At 44.0% G+C, this 19722-nt stretch overlaps 1 pseudogene; it reads left to right on the top strand.

Annotated features, from left to right (window-relative positions):
• Positions 1–591: 591 nt before the first annotated feature.
• LOC100976282 (small ribosomal subunit protein uS7-like) lies at positions 592–1404 on the top strand (annotated as a pseudogene).
• The last annotated feature ends 18318 nt before the right edge of the window (positions 1405–19722 follow it).

Consider the following 19722-nt stretch of genomic DNA (forward strand, 5'->3'; position numbering starts at 1 on the left):
AGGTGGTGAAGCCAACCAGGCTATGTCCTTCACTTCAAGGTAGTAAGTTCCCCCAGGCCCCAGGTGGGTCCATTGTTGTCATCCCAGGACCAGGGACTAGAATTAAATACCTTAGCAGTCTACCTGGAGTTCTATTGTACTGTGGCTGAGCTGGCACTCAAACCTCAAGATGCACTGCTTCCCACTCTTCCCTGTACTTTCCACAGGCAGAGCAGCCTCACCCTGTGGCTATCACAAGCCCATGGGAGTGCTGCCAGGCTACCACCCATGTTCCTTTAGGGCCCAAGGGCTCTTCAGTCAGCTTGTGGTGAATCCTGCCTGGCCTGGGACTCACCCTTCAGGGCAGTGGGCTCCTCTATGGCCCAGGACAGACCCAGAAATGCGCTCTAAGAGACCAGTCATGGAATCAGGGAACTCAAGAGCCAGTTTGGTGCTGTAACCCCCTGTGACTGAGCTGGCACATAAGGTGTAAGAAAAAGTCCACTTTTGTGCTTGGTGAATTAGAAGTATATTAAAAAGCTCTTCCTGTCTGTGCCAGGGTGGCATGTGGTCCATGCCATGCAACAGAGATGCTCAGGCTGTGCCCTTAGGATGACCAAGTGAGAGACAGCAGCACCAGAGATGGTAGAAACCCCCAACATCCAGCTCTTTGGGAGGTGGAGCACCGATGATGTGCAGATCAATGACATTTCCCTGAAGGATTACATTGCAGTGGAGGAGAAGTATACCAAGTACCTGCTTCACAGTGCAGGGTGGTATGCCCTCCAAGCATTTCCACAAAACACAGTGCCCCATCTTGGAGCACCTCACTAACTCCATGATGATGCATGGCCACAATAATGGCAAGAAACCCATGACCATGCACATTGTCAAGCATGCTTTTGAGATCGTCCACCTGCTCACGAATGAGAACACTCTTCGAGTCCTGGTGAATGCCGTCATCAACAGTGGTCCCTGGGAGGACTCTACATGCATTGGGTGAGCCAAGACCATGAGATGACAGGCTGTGGATGTGTACCCACTGCATGGCATGAATCAGGCCATCTGGCTGCTGTGCAGAGGCACTTGTGAGGCTTTCTTCCAGAACATCAAGACCATTGCTGAGTGCCTGGAAGATGAGCTCATCAGTGCCACCAGGGGCTCCTCCAACTCCTATGTCATCAAGAAGGATGAGCTAGAGCATGTGGCCAAGTCCAACCACTGATTTCCAGCTGCTGCCCAATAAACCTGCCTGCCCTTTGGGGTGGCCCCACCAAATAAAAAAGAAGAAGATGAAGAAGAAGGAAAAGAAGAAGAAGAATATGTACATTAAAAAATCCCCTTTACTTTTCTCAAGCAGAAGGAGTTTCTTCCCATAGCCACTACAGCTGGGAATGTGCTGAGTCTCACCTGAAACCAACAAGTCTCAAAGTTTCACCCCAGGCCCATGGTGTACCACCTAAGTATTGCTGCTGGTTATCAGGGCCCAAGGGCTCTTTAGTTAGCATACGATGAGTCCGCCAAAACTGGGTCCTACCCTTCAAGACAGTAGGTTCTCTTCTGACCCAGGATATGTCTAGAAATATCAAATTCCAAGGGGACTCAAAACTCTAACTGTTGCCCTACTCTCCTATAGCTGGGCTGGTATCCAAGGTGCAAGATAAAGTCTTCTTTACTCTTCTGTCTCCTCACCTTAAGTAGAAGGAAGGGGTGTCTTGGAGCTGTGAGCTGTGCACCCTGGGTTTGGGGGAGGGGTGGCACAAGCAGTCCCTTAGCCATCCTGGCTGGTGTCTCAGTAGGTTGCAAGCACTCCAGTCCACTGGCTCTGAGCCCAGTTCAGCCCTAGGCATTGCCTAGGAGTTGCAGTCCTTGTGTTCTAGACTGCCTATCAGGTTTACATAGAACCCCAGAGCACTTTAGCCCATGGTGAGAGGCTTGCTGGAACTTGCATTCCAACCACTCAGAAGGACAGTTCCTCTCTTGCTCCCACCATGGTAGACGTCAGCTGAGTTCAGCCTAGTTTGGCTTTCTGCGATGACGGGACACCACTGAATTCAGTTCAATGTCTCACAGTGCTGTGCTCTCCCTCTCCCAAATGCACAGATTCTCTGCACCAGGCAGCTGCTGCCAGGGGATGGTGGAGAGGTGACATGAAGCAATTCAAGACTGTCTCTCTTACCCTCCTGAGTGCCTCTTTCAGAAATATAAAGTTAAAACCAAATCCAGGGAGTGCTCACATGATTTTTGGTTCTTACTAGGGTGCTTCTTTTGTGTAGATAGTTGTTAAATTGGTGTCCTTGTCGGGGAGGGAGAAGATTGGTAGAGCCTTCTATTCAACCATCTTGGTCTACCTCCTCCTACGCACCTTAAGAAACAACAACAAGGCCAGGCACGGTCGCTCACGCTGTAAACCCAGCACTTTAGGAGGCTGGATCACCTGAGGTCAGGAGTTTGAGACAAGCCTGGTCAACATGGTGAGACCCTGTCTCCACTAAAAATACAAAAATTAGCCAGGTGTAGTAGTGCATGCCTATAGACCCAGCTACTTGGGGGGCTGAGACAGGAGAATTGCTTGAACCTGGGAGGCGGAGATTTCAGTGAGCTGAGATTGTGCCACTGCATTCTAGCCTGGATGACAGAGAGATACTCCATCTCAAAAAAAGAAAGAAAAAACAGCAACAAGAAGCATTGGTGAAGAGATGGAGAAATTGGAACCTTTATACATTGTTGGAGGAAATGTAAAATGGTGTAGCCCCTCTGGAAACAATATGGCAGTTCTTAAAATGTAAAAAATAGAATTTTTAAATGACCCAGCAATTCTGCTCCTAACGTATATACCAAGAAGCTTGAAAAAACATACGTTCCCAAAAAATCTTGCACAATAATGTTCATAGCAGCCTTAATCATAACATTCAAAAACCAGAAACAACCCAAATACCCATAAACTAAGGAATGGATAAATAAAATGTAATATATACATATAATGAAATCAGTCATAAAAAACAATGAAGTATTAATATACCTACAATACAGACGGACCTTGAAAACATTATACTAATTGAAAGAAGCCAGACACAAACGGCCACATATTGAATGATTGCATTTATATGAACTATACAGAATAGGCAAATCTATAAAGATTCCAGGGGATGGATGTAGAGGAAATTGGGAGCAGATTCATTTTGGAGTAACAAAAATGTTCTGGAATTAAGAAAGTAATCCTTGTTGCACAAATATTGTGACTATACAAAAACAAAAACAAAAACAAAAAATCCCAGCATCTGAGGATGAGGAAAAAAACAAAACAAACTGCACTCCATTGTATACTTTGAAGTGTTTTAAATTGTGAATTATATGTTGTGTGAATTTTTTTTTTTTGAGACGGAGTCTCACTTTTGTTACCCAAGCTGGAGCACAGCAGGGGGATCTTGGCTCACTGCAACCTCTGCCTCCCGGGTTCAAGTGATTCTCCTGTCTCACCCCGCTGAGTAGTTGGGATTGTAGGCACACACCACCACGCCTGGCTAATTTTTATGGTTTTTTTTTTTAGCAGAGACGGGTTTTTGCCATGTTGGCTACGCTAGTCTCAAACTCCTGACCTCAAGCGATCCGCCCATCTCGGCCTCCCAAAGTGCTGGGATTACAGGTATGAGCCACCGCACTTAGCCTGTTGTGTGAATTTTATCTGAATAAAAAAAAATGTGATTTAAAGGTTAAAAAATAAAATAAAAGCAATACCTAGCCTAATACTGGAATATAAGAAATGCTACATAAATATTTATTGAATAAGCAAACGAAACTTAAGTGATGTAAATCATTACCATGGGGTTGCTTTCCGTATTTAAAAGTTGCTTCATTTAATACTGCCACAGAAATCCTGGATTTGGCTTATACATATGTGGCATTAACTTACATATTTTATCATGACAATAATGGAAACAAAAAAGAACAAATGCTAGATATACTTTACATCAAGAAGTTCCTATTTTCAAGAAAGGAGAAAGGATTACCTTTTCAAGAAAGGATCAAGCAATTCTCCCACCTCAGCCTCCCAAGTACCTGGGACTACAGGCGTGTGTCGCTATGCCCAGTTATTAATAATTTTTATTTTTTATTTTTTATAGAGACGAGGTTTCTCCATGTTGTCCAGGCTGGTCTCAAACTCCTGAGCTCAAGCAATCTGCCTGCCTCAGCGTCCCAAAGTGCTGGGATTACAGGCATGAGCCACCATGCCTGGCCAATAATGTTATCTGGGCATCCATTAACCCAGTCAAGCTGACACAAAAAATAAACCATCACAATATGGGTCAAATCATTTTGTATTCTCACCTGCAACATAGGAAATCACCTCTTTTTCCACAATCTCACTAAAAAAGTATATTGTTTAACATTCATATGTTTGAAATTGTTTTAGTTCCTCCACACAGCTGGCAACCTTAGAAATAAAAGTCCTGCCGTCATTGTCACATATGTTCATGGTGATTTGCAAGGTATGTCTTTTTCTTTCCTTTTTTTTTTTTTTTTTTTTTTTTTTTTGAGGCAGAGTCTCACTCCGTCACTCAGGCTGGAGTGTAGCAGTGCAATCTCAGCTCACTGCAACCTCTGCCTTCCCAGGTTCAAGCAATTCTTCTGCCTCAGCCTCCAGAGTAGTTGGGATTATAGCGACATGCCACCATGCCTGGCTAATTTTTGTTTTTGTTTTTGTTTTTGTAGAGATGGGGTTTCTCCATGTTGGCAAGGCTGGTCTCGAACTCCTGACCTCAAGTAATCCGCCCGCCTCGGTCTCCCAAAGTGCTGGGATTACAGGAGTGAGCCACCATGCCTGGCCAAAAGTTATGTGTTTTTCTTTTCTTGTTTCGGATTTGAAGACTCTTCTGAGTACCCTCTGGGCTTAAGGTATATTTCTCTATTTAAAGAAAGCCAGGCCAGGTGTAGTGGCTCACACCTGTATTCCCAACACTTTGGGAGGCCGAGGTGGGCAGATCACCTGAGGTCAGGAGTTCGAGAGCCGCCTGGCCAACATAGCGAAACCCCCGCCTCTACAAAAAAATACAAAAATTATCCGGGCATGGTGGGAGGTGCCTATAATCCACCTGGGAGTCTGAGGCAAATAAAAAAAGAAGGAAAGAAAGTTCAAAATAAAGAAAGAAAATATGTTCAAAGAAAGAAAGATCAAAAGAAAGAAAGTTCAAAAAAAAGAAAGTTCAAAAGAAAGAAAGTTCAAAATAAAGACAAAGAATGTTCAAAATAAACAAAGTTCAAAATTACATTCAAAAGAAAGAAAGTTATATTCAAAATAAGAGTATCATATTGGTAGTTATACTGATAATAAAAGTTATTATTTGTAATCTTATATAAAGTATACAAGAGTAAATATTGTCCTGAGCATATTTTATTAGTGCCTTTCTGTTCTCTGCTGCCTAGGGAGACTAGATATAGCAAGACCACTGCTTTATTTATTTATTCAGAGCTGGGGTCTTGCTCTGTCACCCAGGCTGGAGTGCAGTGGCATAATGATAGCTCACTGCAGCCTCAAACTCCTGGGCTCATGCGATCCCAAGTAGCTTGTACTACAGGCACACGCCATCATGCATAGCTAATTCTTGTTATATTTTTTGAAGATGGATCTTGTTATATTGCCCAGGCTGGTCTCAAACTCCTGGCCTCAAGCAGTCCTCCTGCCTCAGCCTCCCGAGTAGCTGAGATTACAGGCATGAGCCACTGTACCCCACCTCATGGTAAATTAAATGTCTGTTCAGAGGACTGAACAACTGCACTGCTGGTGAGAGACAAGAAGGATGTTTTCTTAGATTTTTTTAAACTTTAAACATGTGCTTGGCATGGCATGCCTGAGAGCTTTGAATTCAGGTAGGTCATTCCTTTCCTTGTTGGATGCCTTCCTCCACCATAAGCTATCTGCAAGCTAGATTCCCAGAAAGGCCAATGGTGTAGTTTAGTCCACGTCTGAAGGTTTGACAGCCGGAGGCTCCAAGGTCCAAGGGCAGGAGAAGATGGTTATCCTAGCTCAAGGAGTGAAAGATCAAATTTGTCTTTCCTGTGACTTTTTGTTCTATTTGGGTCCTCAGCGCATTGGATGAGGCCCACCCATAATGGTGAGGGAGATGTTCTTTACTTAGTCTACTAATTCCAACGTTAGTCTCTTCTGGAAACATTCTCACAGACACACTCATAAATAATGCTGCTGTTGTTGAGACAGGGTCTTGCTGTGTTGTCCATGCTGGAGTGCAGTGGCACAATCTTGGCTCACTGCTGCCTCGACCTCCTGGGATCAAGCAATTCTCCCACCTCAGCCTCCCAAGTACCTGGGACTACAGGCATGTGTCACTATGCCCAGCTATTAATAATTTTTTTTGTATTTTTTGTAGAGACGAGGTTCCACCATGTTGTCCAGGCTGGTCTCAAACTCCTGAGCTCAAGCAATCGGCCTGCCTCAGCATCCCAAAGTGCTGGGATTACAGACATGAGGCACCATGCCTGGCCAATAATGTTATCTGGGCATCCATTAACCCAGTCAAGCTGACACATAAAATAAACCATCACAATATAAGTCAAATCATTTTGCATTCTCACCTGCAACATAGGAAATTACCTCTTTTTCCACAATGTCACTAAAAAAGTATATTGTTTAACGTTCATATGTTTGCCAGTCTGACAGGTGATAAATGAGATTTCTGTGTATTTTTCATTGACCAAAAACTTTTTCTCTCAAAAAAAGGACATAATTTCAAAATACAATATAGCCCTTTGAATCGAATACATTTAGATTTATGCAAACATCACTACATGTTCACATTTTTATCATTTTTCTCTAGGCTGGTGAAGACTTGTTCACAGATCAGCATCAGTCTGAAGAATATAGAAACCATTGCTCTGGCCAGTGTTTCTCAACCACACAGATAATATAATAATATTTGTAAGCACTCTCGAGTAGAAGAGTGAGGATGCTCATCAGCAAAGACAGCAGGCTTAAGAGTCTGACCACCCCAAGACTCTGCCTCGCCACCCCAAAGAGAAGACCTTTAATATTTCCACACATCTGGAATCCATACTTGTTGCAAATCTCTGTATTAGAAACCCAACCCAGTCCATGATACATGGATTCTTGTCAGTGTTCATCTCAGAAGTATGCCTTTTCCTTACATTGAGTCAGGACTACATCTTCCTCTGGGGACTTTTGTCCTCTAACTGCAGTAATACTGAAACAACTTAAGAGGACAAAGACCAAATAGTTTTCAAGCCCCATGAAGCATTTCAAAAGTTCTACTCACAACAGGCCCCGGTGTGTGATGTTCCCCTTCCTGTGTCCATGTGTTCTCATTGTTCAATTCCCACCCATGAGTGAGAACATGCGGTGTTTGGTTTTTTGTCCTTGCAATAGATTGCTGAGAATGATAGTTTCCAGCTTCATCCATGTCCCTACAAAGGACATGAACTCATCATTTTTTATGGCTGCATAGTATTCCATGGTGTATATGTGCCACAGAGCGGGGAGGGATAGCATTAGGAGATGTACCTAATGCTAAATGACGAGTTAATGGGTGCAGCACACCAACATGGCACATGTATACATATGTAACAAACCTGCACGTTGTGCACATGTACCCTAAAACTTAAAGTATAATAATAATAATAATAATAAAACAAAGAAAGAAAAAAAAGTTCTACTCACATCTAAGTTTTTCTCTCTCTCTTTTTTTTTTTATTTGAGACGGAGTGTCGCTCTGTTGCCCAGGCTAGAGGGTAGTGGCGCGATCTTGGCCCACTGCAACCTCCACCTCCTGGGTTAAAGTCATTCTCCTGCCTCAGCCTCGCAAGTAGCTGGGATTACAGGCGCCTGCCACCATGCCTGGCTAATTTTTTTGTATTTTTAGTAGAGATGGGGTGTCACCATGTTGGCCAGGCTGGTTTCAAACACCTGACTCAAGTGATCTGCCCACCTCGGCCTCCCAAAGTGCTGGGATTACAGATGTGAGCCACCGCGCCCAGCTCACATCTAAATTTTTAAAAATTATAAATTATATGCTATTTATAATATAAATATTTTTATTTGCCCATTAAAATTAGGCCTATGCACTATGTTGCCTATCCAATCTTAGGTGTGACTATGTGTTTTGCTTTGGCCAATGAAATGTGAGCAGAAGTTACTTGTGTCACTTTCATGCTGAAGCTCCTCTTTTTCTTTGTCATGGCAACCAGTATTTTTCCAGTAGCTGCTCCATCAGCCCGGGTCTTGGAGTAGGAACCACTATGTTGCAACAATCAACTCCCCAAGGACAAGCAGCCAGAGTGAGAAACGAACCGAGGTGGTTTCAAGCTACTGAAATTTGGTGGTTGCTTGTTAGTGTAACATAACCTAGCCTGTCTTGACTGATAAAGCAAAGAGTCTTTAATTTGGCTCTATATTATGGAGACCCCAGGTTTTGATGCAATCGAAGACATTGGAAACGTATTATCTTTGAAACAGCACAGAGGTACTAAACGATTACTCTGTAACTGAGAGAAAAATGTGTATGATCTATGGAATTAATATCAGCTTACAGGTCAATTAAGTTGTTAATTATTCATGGAATCATAGGTTTTCAGGGCTTGAGGGATCTCGGAGATGACCAAGCGCAATACTGTATCCAACACACAGCTCCCCTATACACCACACCCAGAGCATGGTCTTCTAGGGTCTTACTGTAAACCCCCATGGATTGACAGCTTATGCCTCGTGAGGCATTGTGGTCCATTTCCTGATAACTCTGTTTAAACATGCTTTTTTGCATGGCAACTTGACTTCTTTCTTCCTCATATTGCAATGCATTGGTTATGGGAGCAAACTTAACCCCTCATGCTATAAAGCCCTAATATGCCACCTTCTCATCCTAGTGAAATATACACGGTTTTGTACACTATTCCTCAATGTCATTCCAGACCATTGTCTTTCCCAGTCATTGACCTGGGGTCCACCTGTAAGCCTGGTAGACCATTCTTCAGTACAATAAAAAAGACTCTGCGAGGCCGAGTGCAGTGGCTCATGCCTGTAATCCCAGCACTTTGGGAGGCCGAGGTGGGTGGATCATGAGGTCAGGAGATCGAGACCATCCTGGCTAACACGGTGAAACCCCGTCTCTACTAAAAATACAAAAAAATTAGCCAGGCATGGTGGCGGGTGCCTGTAACCCCAGCTACTCAGGAAGCTGAGGCAGGAGAATCCCTTGGACCGGGAGGTGGAGGTTGCAGTGAGCCCGAGATTGTGCCACTGCACTCCAGCCTCGGTGACAGAGTGAGACTCTGTCTTAAAAAAAAAAAAAAAAGTCTCTGCATTTGGCATGCACTGTTCTCTACTCCCCTTCCTGGTCATGCCCCCAACTCCACCACATCCCAAACTGGTTGCTGGTAAAATAGAAGCCCTAGCACAGTAAAGCAAACCCATAAAAAACACCTTTCATGTGACAGTTGTCTAAGAAATCAAAGCCACATCAAGAAGAATGGCTAATATTTAGGTCTGGAACTGTAATAATTAAAAAAAGGACAATTCCCTGAATTTTCCCTTCAGGGAGAAGTATTGGAACAATGGGCTTATTGTATAATTCCAGCCGAATTAGTTTTGGGACCAAAGCAGTCTGAAACCAGAAAAGGGAAACCAGCTGCAATGAATTCCAGGAAATATCAACATGTGTGTACTTCTTAGAGGGAAATTTCCAGGGATTTCTGGGAACATTTTGTAGCTTCGGTGCTTACATATGTTTAGTGTACGTAAGGCAAAAGCTTAACCCAAAGACATTCAGAAATTGACACAGTGAGTCTTTTCTTTTTCTTAAAAAAAGTGTCCTATTCCTGATTTATAAAAATACTACATTATCATAGAAAGTTTAGAAAACACAGAAAAATATACAAAAGTAGAAATTAAATCAGGGCAAATACTCTTACAATAAATTCTTTGTATTATCCAATAGATAATGGTATACTTATTAAAGATCATGTTTGATGTAAAAAATATAATAATAATGGAGCCAGGTGCAGTGGCACAAACCTATAGTACCAGCTACTCAGGAGGCAGAGGCAGTAGGGTTGCTTGAGCCCAGGAATTCAATGCTGTAATGCACTATGGTCATACCTGTGAGTAGACACTATACTCCAGCCTGGGCAACACTGTGGGGCCCCATTTCTAAAAATAAAAATTTTTAAAACTAGGTTGAAAATTACTTTGGTTGTGTTCTTAAATTCTGTTGAACAGAATTTAGGATTCTTAGAAATTTAACGCTCTTCTTCCTGCTAGAATTATAGAATCTATGTTAATTTCTTGACCTTACAAACAAGGAAATCAATAAACTCTGTGATTGTTCCATTGCTGACCAAAATATCAAAAAATGTTCCCAGCTAGGCTTTTTTCAGCAGCCCATAGAAAATATTTATGGTCATTTCAAACTCAACATGTTTAAAAACTGAGTTCATCTTCCACTCAAATTTGAGGTTCTTCCCAGTCATGCCATTTTTTGGAAGAGACAGGTAATGCTATTTTTCTGGCCCACCAGATTCACAACATCAATGCATCTCTCTCTCTTCTTATCAATATATTCAAGGGCCTGGTGTGGTGGCTTATACCTGTAATCCCAGCACTTTGGGAGGCCAACGCAGGAGGATCACTTGAAGCCAGGAGTGAAGACCAGCCTGGGCAACATAGCAAGACCCCATCTCTACAAAAAAAATTACAAATTAGCAGGAAATAGCAGTGTGCACCTGTAGTCCCAGTAACTTGAGAGACTGAGACAGGAGGATAACTTGAGCCCAGGAGTTAGAGGTAGTAGTAAGTTATGATCATGCCATTGCACTCCAGCCTGGGTGGCAGAGTAAGACCTTGTCTCTGAATAAATAAACAAGCAAATAAGTCATATTAAAGAAGATAGCAATTCTTTTTTTAGGAGGGGGACAGAGTCTTGTTCTGTCACCCAGGCTGGAGTGCAATGATGCGATCTCGGCTCACTGCAACTTCTGTCTCCCGGGTTCAAGGGTTTATCTTGCCTCAGCCTCCTGAGTAGCTGGGGCTACAGGCGTGGGACACCATGCCTAATTTTTTTTTTTTTTTTTTTTTTTTTTGAGACGGAGTCTTGCTCTGTCGCCCAGGCTAGAGTGCAGTGGCGCGATCTCAGCTCACTGCAAGCTCCGCCTCCTGGGTTCACGCCGTTCTCCTGCCTCAGCCTCCTGAGTAGCTGGGACTACAGGCGCCCGCCACCATGCACGGCTAATTTTTTGTATTTTTTTTTAGTGGAGACGGGGTTTCACCATGTTAGCCAGGATAGTCTCAAACTCCTGACCTCAAGTGATCCACCCACCTCGGCCTCCCAAAGTGCTGGGATTACAGGCGTGAGCCACTGCACCCGGCCAGAGAAGATAGCAATTCTGTTGATTCTTCCTTTAAACCCTCTGTAGGATTCCAGCCCCTCCCTTTGAAATTTCATGTCACAACCTTAGGCCCTATCAGCTGGGAAGCTATTAATAAAGGAGAACCAGAATTAATCTCCATCCAGCTGCCTTCATTATTCCTCCTAAAGTATCCTTATGTTTTCAGTCCTTTTTTTCTTTACAATGTGTGTTAGCTCCAAATTGCTTACTGACTCAAATCAAAACTCTCTGGCCTAATGCCATTCACCCAAAAACTATTGATTTAACTACTCTGTGCCAGGCACTGTGCTGGGCAGGAAGGATACAATGGTGGCCTTAACAGACAAGATTCCCTGCCTTGTGGTGCTACAATCTAGTGGGGAAGACAGATAAAAAAAAATTGAACAACAAAACAACAAAATAAATATTTAACTTGTGACAAGTGTTCTGAAGGACATCAACAGAGCGCTGTGCCCAAGAATCACAGGGACAGTCTGTCTACTCTGGCTGCTGTGTGAGGTGAAGATTGGAGGGAGTTGAAAGAGGACATGGGGAGAACAATAAAAAGAACGCTGCCATTGTCTGTGTCTGAGCAGCAGATGACAATGGCCTGGATCGTGGTGATGGCAATGGAGAGGAAGGGACATGGTCATGTTAGAGATGTAGTTAAGAAGTAGAGGTGATAGGACTGGCTCATGAATCTGACGCAAGAAGGTAGTAAGCAAAAAAGCTGAATCAAAGATCATGTCCAGCTTTCTGGTTTGAACAATTGGGTAGATGGTGGTGCTAGTTACTGAGATGAGAAATATAATAGAAGAGGGGATTTGGGAATTATATTCAAGGGCTGCACAGGGTGCAGTGGCTTATGCCTGTAATCCCAGCACATTGGGAGGCCAAGGTGGGTGGATCACCTGAGGTTAGGAGTTCGAGACCAGCCTGGCCAACATGGTGAAACTCTGTCTCTACTAAAAATACAAAAATTAGCCAGGTGTGGTGGTGCACGCCTGTAGACCCAGCTACTTGGGAGGCTGAGGCAGGAGAATTACTTGAATCCGGACCTCAGTGATTCTCCTGCCTCAGCTGGAGGCAGAGGTTGGAGGCAGCTGTTGCAGTGAGCCAAGATTGTGCCACTGCACTCCAGCCTGGGCGACAGAGTAAGACTCCATCTCAAAAAAATAAAAAATAAAATAAAATCAAGGGCTCAATTTTTGGACGTAACCAACCATATAAGGAGCAGAACCAGCTCTGCCATCACAACAATAGAAGCAGCCACAAGAAGCATGTTCCTGCGGTCCCTCCCCTTAAACCCAGCTCTCCCAGACAGAACCCAACCCTCTGAGCAGCCAGTGGTTGATCCTCATCCCAGCTGGGGACCCCGTTTAGAGCAGCTTTGACCTTGGCTTATTGAATTTGTCTTCTGCTGCTTTACAGGAGGTTCCAACCCTCCAGAGCAGAAAGATGTGTGACCAAAATACCTCCCCAGATTATTGGGCAGGAGGGACAGAGAGAAGGGGATTTCTCCTGAAGACTCCCTAGTTTAGCGGGGCCACCCTCTCTTATGACTGCCTGTGGAATAGAAAGAGGAGAGCCCTCATTTTCCATGGCTCTAAGAGTGGGATTCTAAGAAGTCCCTTGGAAGTAATTTCATCCAGAAGGAAGCATTGCCATACACCTCTCCATCCAATACTCTGTCGAACAGGAAGTGGTAGGTCTGACTCACATCTGGAGGAGGTGCTCTCCCTGCTAGGAGCAGAGAGAGGCGAAGTCAGCCCCTCCCTGGTCCACAGTCATCTTGAGGCTGAGTCCTGGCATCCTGTCCTGTCTAGTGTTGTTGGCCAGGGCCTGCCCATGGGAATAGGGCTTCTGGCTGGATGGCTTTCCTCCCACCCCCCTAGGTGGCCCTCCCCGGACAAGCTGAAGCAGATCTGCCTGCCTGACTGTGAAGTATTTTGTGGCCCCTAGAACCTGTCCCAGGCTCGCTACTCTCACCTCAGGCACCATGGCGAGGCCCTCAACTTTCTGGACAGAGAGATTACTCCCTGCATTGCTGCCATTATTACTCAGGCTGCCCAGATCAGGCAAAACTCATTCTCTGAGGCCAAGTGCTCAGTCCAGCCAGAGAACATCAGAGGTGTCTGCAGCTGGGAGAGATAGCTCGGCTCCCCTGCTTACAGAGACGGCTCCCTCAGGCCCAGAGCAGCCCTTTCTCTTTGGTTGGGGCAGGGGACATTGGACAAAGACAGGAACATCTGCCACCTGAGGCACTCCTACTTTGTGCTTTCCACCCTAGCCACTGACACCATCCAGAGGTAGCTATGGGCTGACCCTTCATCATGAGGACAACCAACCACACTTCCAACTCCACCCAAGATGAACACTTTGGCCTTTAGACTCCTTACCTCAATCATCACTAGGACAGCTTACTTCTTGACCTCCTGGGTCACCCAACCTCATGGGCCAATTCTGTGGATATCAAAGAGTTATTGCCAAGTGTAAAATGATTCCTGGGATGATCTGGGACGTGACTATCCACTGCCTGACCGGCATCTTCCAGAGCAGGTCTCCTGTACTGAGAAAGAGAATCAGCCTTCATCAGTGACCTGTGTGTCCCCAACAAGAATCCAACAAGACCGTGCTCCCTGCCATGACCAGAGACCTGAGTGTATCGGTCAGGGTCCTCCAGAAAAAGAACCAACAGGATGTGTGTGTGTGTGTGTGATTATAATACATATATTTATTATTATTTATATAGTATATATATGTGTGTGTGTGTGTATATGTATATATGATGCATCATAAGAAATTGGCTCATGCGGTTATGGAGGCTGGCAAGTCCCAGTATCTGGAGGCTGAGTCAATACACTGGAGATCCAGAAGAGCAAATGGTTTAATTCCAGTCTGAGTCCTAAGGCCTGAGAACCAGGAGAGCTGATGGTGTAGTGCCTGTGCAAAGGCTGGCAGGCTCACTTGCCAGGAAGAACTAATGCTTCAGTTTGAGTCAAAGGCAGGAAAAAGCTACTGTTCTAGTTTGAAGGTAGTCAGAAAAAGGAATCCCCTTACTTGGGAGAAGGTCAGACTTTGGTTCTATTCATGCCTTCAACTGACTGGATGAGACCCACCCATGTTAGAATAAGCAATCTGTTTTATTCAGTATACCCAATGTAAATGTTAACCTCATCCAAAAACACCCTCTCCAAAACATTCAGGATAATATTTGACCAAATATCTGGGCACCCTGTTGCCCAGTCAATGTGACACATAAAATTAACCATCATACCTGAGGATGCAGACTAACTACCTCAACACCCTCTGAGATGTGAGTATGTTAGGGCCCAAGAGGAAAGAGTCTAACAGTGAAATACATTAGACCCACTGCAGAACTGCAGAGGGATTAGATAGTGGGCAATGCCCTACCCCAACCACCCCAATAACTCACTAGCTCTAGTTTTGACATGTTAACTTTGAGAAACCTGTGAATCCTCCACATGTCACTGTCAAGTAGGCAGTAAAATGTTGGAGCTAGGAGGTCAGATGAGAGAGAGGCTGGAGACACATATTTGGGAATCAGCACAGAACATTAAATCAAAGGGTAGTAGGGCCAAGTGTGGTGGTTCACACCTATAATCCCAGCACTTTGGGAGGCCGAGACAGGGGGATTGCTTGAGCTCAAGAGTCAAGACAAGCCTGAGCAAGATTGTGAAACCTGTTCTCTATAAATTAATTAGTTAATTAATTAAACAAACCATTAGAGCTAGTTCTCCATTTAAAAAAAAATCAAACCAGTAAACATAATATAAAAATAAATAAATAATTTTTTTAAACCAACAGGTAAAGATTATAGAGACAAAAGAGATGAGGGTCCAGAATGGATCCCTGGAGAACTAAACCATCTGAGATTGAACAGGGGAAGACGGATATAGATAGGTGGAGCAAGCTGAGAAATGCTGGGGTAAGGAGAGGAAAACTAGGATAATATGGGGTCACTGAAGACAAGAAAAGAGTACACTGAAAATGATTGTACCAAATGCCACTGTGAGGTCAAGGAAAGAGGAGAACATACAAAAGCTCATGGGGTTTGACCATTTTTATTTTATTTTATTTTATTTATGTATTTATTCACTACTGATCAGAAGGCAAGACCATTTTCAAACTTCTACAATTTGGTTCCATTTCCCCTAAATGACCTGATCTCTTGTTGAATTCTAGCTGGAGTCACACATCCCAGTTTGCTAAGGGCAGTTCTCCAAATAGTCATGCTGTGCTCATGTCAAAATGTAATTTTTAAAAGTAGTTTTATTTCTTTTATTTTTCTCTTTATATATTTTTGTTTTTTCTTAAGAGGTCACACCAAAGACCAAATGTAATTATTAATAGTGCTCTCTTTCATTATCAAAAGTGCATCCGTTTGCAAGATAAATTACATGGTTTCCCTCTTTCTAACACAAGCCATTCGTGCCAGGTGAGCAGGGGTAACTTTCCTCCCAATTCCCGCCATTCTTCTTCCTCTTTTGGGGCTTCTTCCCAGGGTGCTCCCCACACACCAGAAATGCTTCTGCTTCTTTCTGACGAACTCAAGTCTCACCTCTCCATGCTTCTCCAATTCTCATCCAACCAACGGCCTACTCTTTCTTTCTCTTTATTTTCTTAACAGTGTATTTTTATTCCAAACAATATCCGATTTATAGAAAATTTGAAACCATAGAACAAAAGACTTTTTTCTCCTCATCTCTTTGAGAATAAGTTGCCAACATGGTGTCCATGGCCCCTAAATACTTTAGCATTTTCTTATAAACAAGGACACTCTTCCTACCGAAATCAGGAAATTAACACTGATGCATTGTTACAGTATAATTCTCAAACTCATTCAGGTTTCACTAACTGTCCCAGTAGTGTCTTTACAGCAAATGAGTGCAATTCAGAATCATGCGTTACATTTATTTGTCATAGCTCTTTTAGTCTCCTTCAAATGAGAAAGATTCCTCAGTTTTTTTCTTGACTCTTGTGACTCTTGACTCTTTTGCAGTTACAGACTAATTGTTTTATATAATATCTCTCAGCTTGGGTCTGTCTCATGTTTTCTAATGATTAAATGCAGGTTATGTATCTTTGACAGAAATACAAAAGAGGTCATGTGTTCTTCTCATTGGATCCACACTTCAATATGTCCTATTACTAATGATGTTAACTTTGATCATTTCATTAAGGTGGCATCTACTGTGCTTCTTGGCTGTAAAGTTACTCTTTTTTCCTTTGTAACAAATAGGTGTTTTGTAAGGAAGAACTTTGATAATATGTAAATTTTCCATTCCTCTTCAAAATTAATCCTTATATCACTTTATATCAATAGGACTCATGAATTATAAATTATTCAATGGGCATATTACTATCAATGGGTTATATTACTGTCATTATTAAGTTTGATGTTCAGATTGTCTCAGATTTGGCCAGCAGGAAATTTCAGGCTGGTTTCAGTGTCCTTCTTCGAGCACTTTCTTACTTTCTGACACCAGAAGCTATCCCAGACTCATCTTTTACTTTTCATTTATTAACTTCTAGAATCAACCATTTCTCTTAAGGGGTCTTGGTTCCTGTTAAGTGAAGAATGATATTTAGAAAGCAGGATTGAGGCCAGGGATGGTGGCTCATGCCTGTAATCCCAGCACTTTGGGAAGCCGAGGCGGGTGGAACACCTGAGGTCAGGAGTTTGAGACCAGCCTGGCCAACATGGTGAAACTCCATCTCTACTAAAAATACAAAAATTAGCCAGGAGTGGTGGTGGGCACTTGTAATCCCAGCTACTCGGGAGGCTAAGGCAGGAGAATCGCTTGAACCCGGGAGGTGGAGTTTGCAGTGAGCCAAGATCACACCATTGCACACCAGCCTGGGTGACAGAGTGAGACTCTGTCTCAAAAACAAAAAAACCCCACACACACGAAAAACAGAAACCACGGCTGGGCACAGTGGCTCATGCCTGTAATCCCAGCACTTTGGAAGGCCGAGGAGGGCGGATCACGAGGTCAAGAGATCGAGACCATCTGGCCAACATGGTAAAACCCCGTCTCTACTAAAATTACAAAAATTAGCAGGGCATGGTGGTGTGTTTCTGTAGTCCCAGCTACTCGGGAGGCTAAGGCAGGAGAATCACTTGAACCCAGGAGGTGGAGTTTGCAGCGAGCCGAGATTGTGCCACTGTACTCCAGCCTGGCGACAAAGTGAGACTCCGTCTCAAAAAAAAAAACAAAAAAACAAAAAACAGAAAGAGAAACCAGACTTGGGACCAGGCACAGTGGCTTATGTCTGTAATCCCACCACTTTGGGAGGCTGAGATGGGAGGACTGCTTGAGGCCAGGAGTTAAAGACCAACTTGGCCAACATAACAAGTCTCCATCTCTGTTTTTTGAGACGGGCTCTTGCTCTGTCGCCCAGGCTGGAGTGCAATGGCATGATCTCCACTCACTGCAACTTCCACCTACTGGGATCAAGTTATTCTCCTGCTTCAGCCTCCCGATTAGCTGGGATTACAAGCACGCGCCAGCACTCCCAGCTAATTTTTTGTATTTTTAGTAGAGACGGGGTTTCACCATGTTGGCCAGGCTGGTCTCGAACTCCTGACCTCGTGATCTGCCCACCTTGGCCTCCCAAAATGCTGGGATTACAGGCATGAGCCACCATGCCCAGCCTGAATCCATCTCTATTTTTAAAAAATAAAATAAATAGAAACCAGTATTGGGCATCATTGATCTCAGGCCCTCTCAGGGCACAGAAGTAGGGAATATAAGGATGTGTGTACACACATACACAAAATCATACATGCATTTACCCTTATATTTCTCTACATACGTGATAAAATATGGATCTTATTAGTTTGTTTATTGAAAACCATGACTTCATACCAATACTTCTCATTTCAACCTAACACAGTTTTCATTCTAGTTTTCTGTCCATAATTTATTTTTTTGAGATGGGGTCTTGCTCAGTTGCCCAGGCTGTAGTACAGCCTCAATCTCCTGGGCTCAAGTGATCCTCACACCTCAGCCTCTTTCCTTGAGATGGCATACAGGTGCATGCCACCACACCTGGCTAATGTTTTCTTAGTTTCTGTGGAGACGGGATCTCGCTATGTTGACCAGGCTGGTCTCAAACTCCTGGCCTCAAACAATCCTTCTGCCTCAGCCTCTTAATGTGGTGGGATTACAGGAATGATTTGTTAACTGTCTTCTCCAACAGCGAGAAACTTTGCTCCCATTATCCTTAATATTGTACATTTACATACACGTCCTTGGAGATACCTTTCTCTCCCCACTGGGACTCCAACACCCTGTGGCCGACTGCCTCTCTGCCGGGACACCCCTCACCACAATTGGGTTCTGACACTCTGGCCTGGACTTGCCCCTGAATGTATGCTTTCTGATCCTGGTCAGGTTCCGGCCACCACAGCCCACCTCCACCCCACTCATAGCTGCCTATCTTGCTTGACCCTGCACCTGATGACTTTTGCACCTGATTTTTCAAGGAAGGAAAAGAGGAACTATATAGCTTTTCTCTTATTACTTTTAAGCACTTCCATTTCATTTATACTTGGTCATTCAGAAATTAAGAGTTATTTCTACCATGCACTATTCTTAAACTCTGTGATGCCTTTAAAGAGTGCCTCTTCAGTGAGACTGGGTCTATGCTGAGAGTAGAGGTCCTGCCTCCCCCTTTTTCCTGTCCACCACATTCCTCTGTTTGCCCAGAGTAGGGAAGGCTGCAAACCCTCCCCCTGCCTTCCTCCTAGGAGGTCTCTGCCTGAAAGCTCTGTCCTGCCCGGAGGAAACCAGCTCAGCCTCCAGCTCTGGCCTGGCCTGATAGTCTGCCAGTAGCCAGGCCAGCTCTATCAGTTCTGTGCATGGGGATGCCCTGCGCGGAGGGGGAGGGAGGAGGGGGAGAAAGAGTTGCCTGTGGGGCCCCAGGCCTTTGCTGTGCCTCAATTCCCACACCTCAGAAGAATAAAGTACTCAGCTCAGAAGAAAGACTCGGGCTTTCAGGCTTTGGTTTGTGAGAGAAACGACATTCAAAGGTTACTCACGTAGGCATTTAACAACCTGTGAAGGAAACTGGATGACTAACAGAAATTACAGGATGGCTCCACCCTCGCGAAATGACATATTCATTTGAATGCTTGGGTAATTTCACAACAGGCAGTGCTGGTGGGGAGCAGGTTTTCCTCACTGAAGATGGAAATAAGGGTAATTGCTAATTTCCTTCCCCTGTCCTTCATTACCTGCCCAGCTCTCTGCTGCCACCAGCCTCCTTCCACGGCTTTTCTTGTCTAAGGCTTCATGCCTTAAGAAATCAATTTACTCAGCTTTGTTC

This window comes from Pan paniscus, chromosome 11, assembly GCF_029289425.2.
Source record: "Pan paniscus chromosome 11, NHGRI_mPanPan1-v2.0_pri, whole genome shotgun sequence".
Classification (NCBI taxonomy): Eukaryota; Metazoa; Chordata; class Mammalia; order Primates; family Hominidae; genus Pan; species Pan paniscus.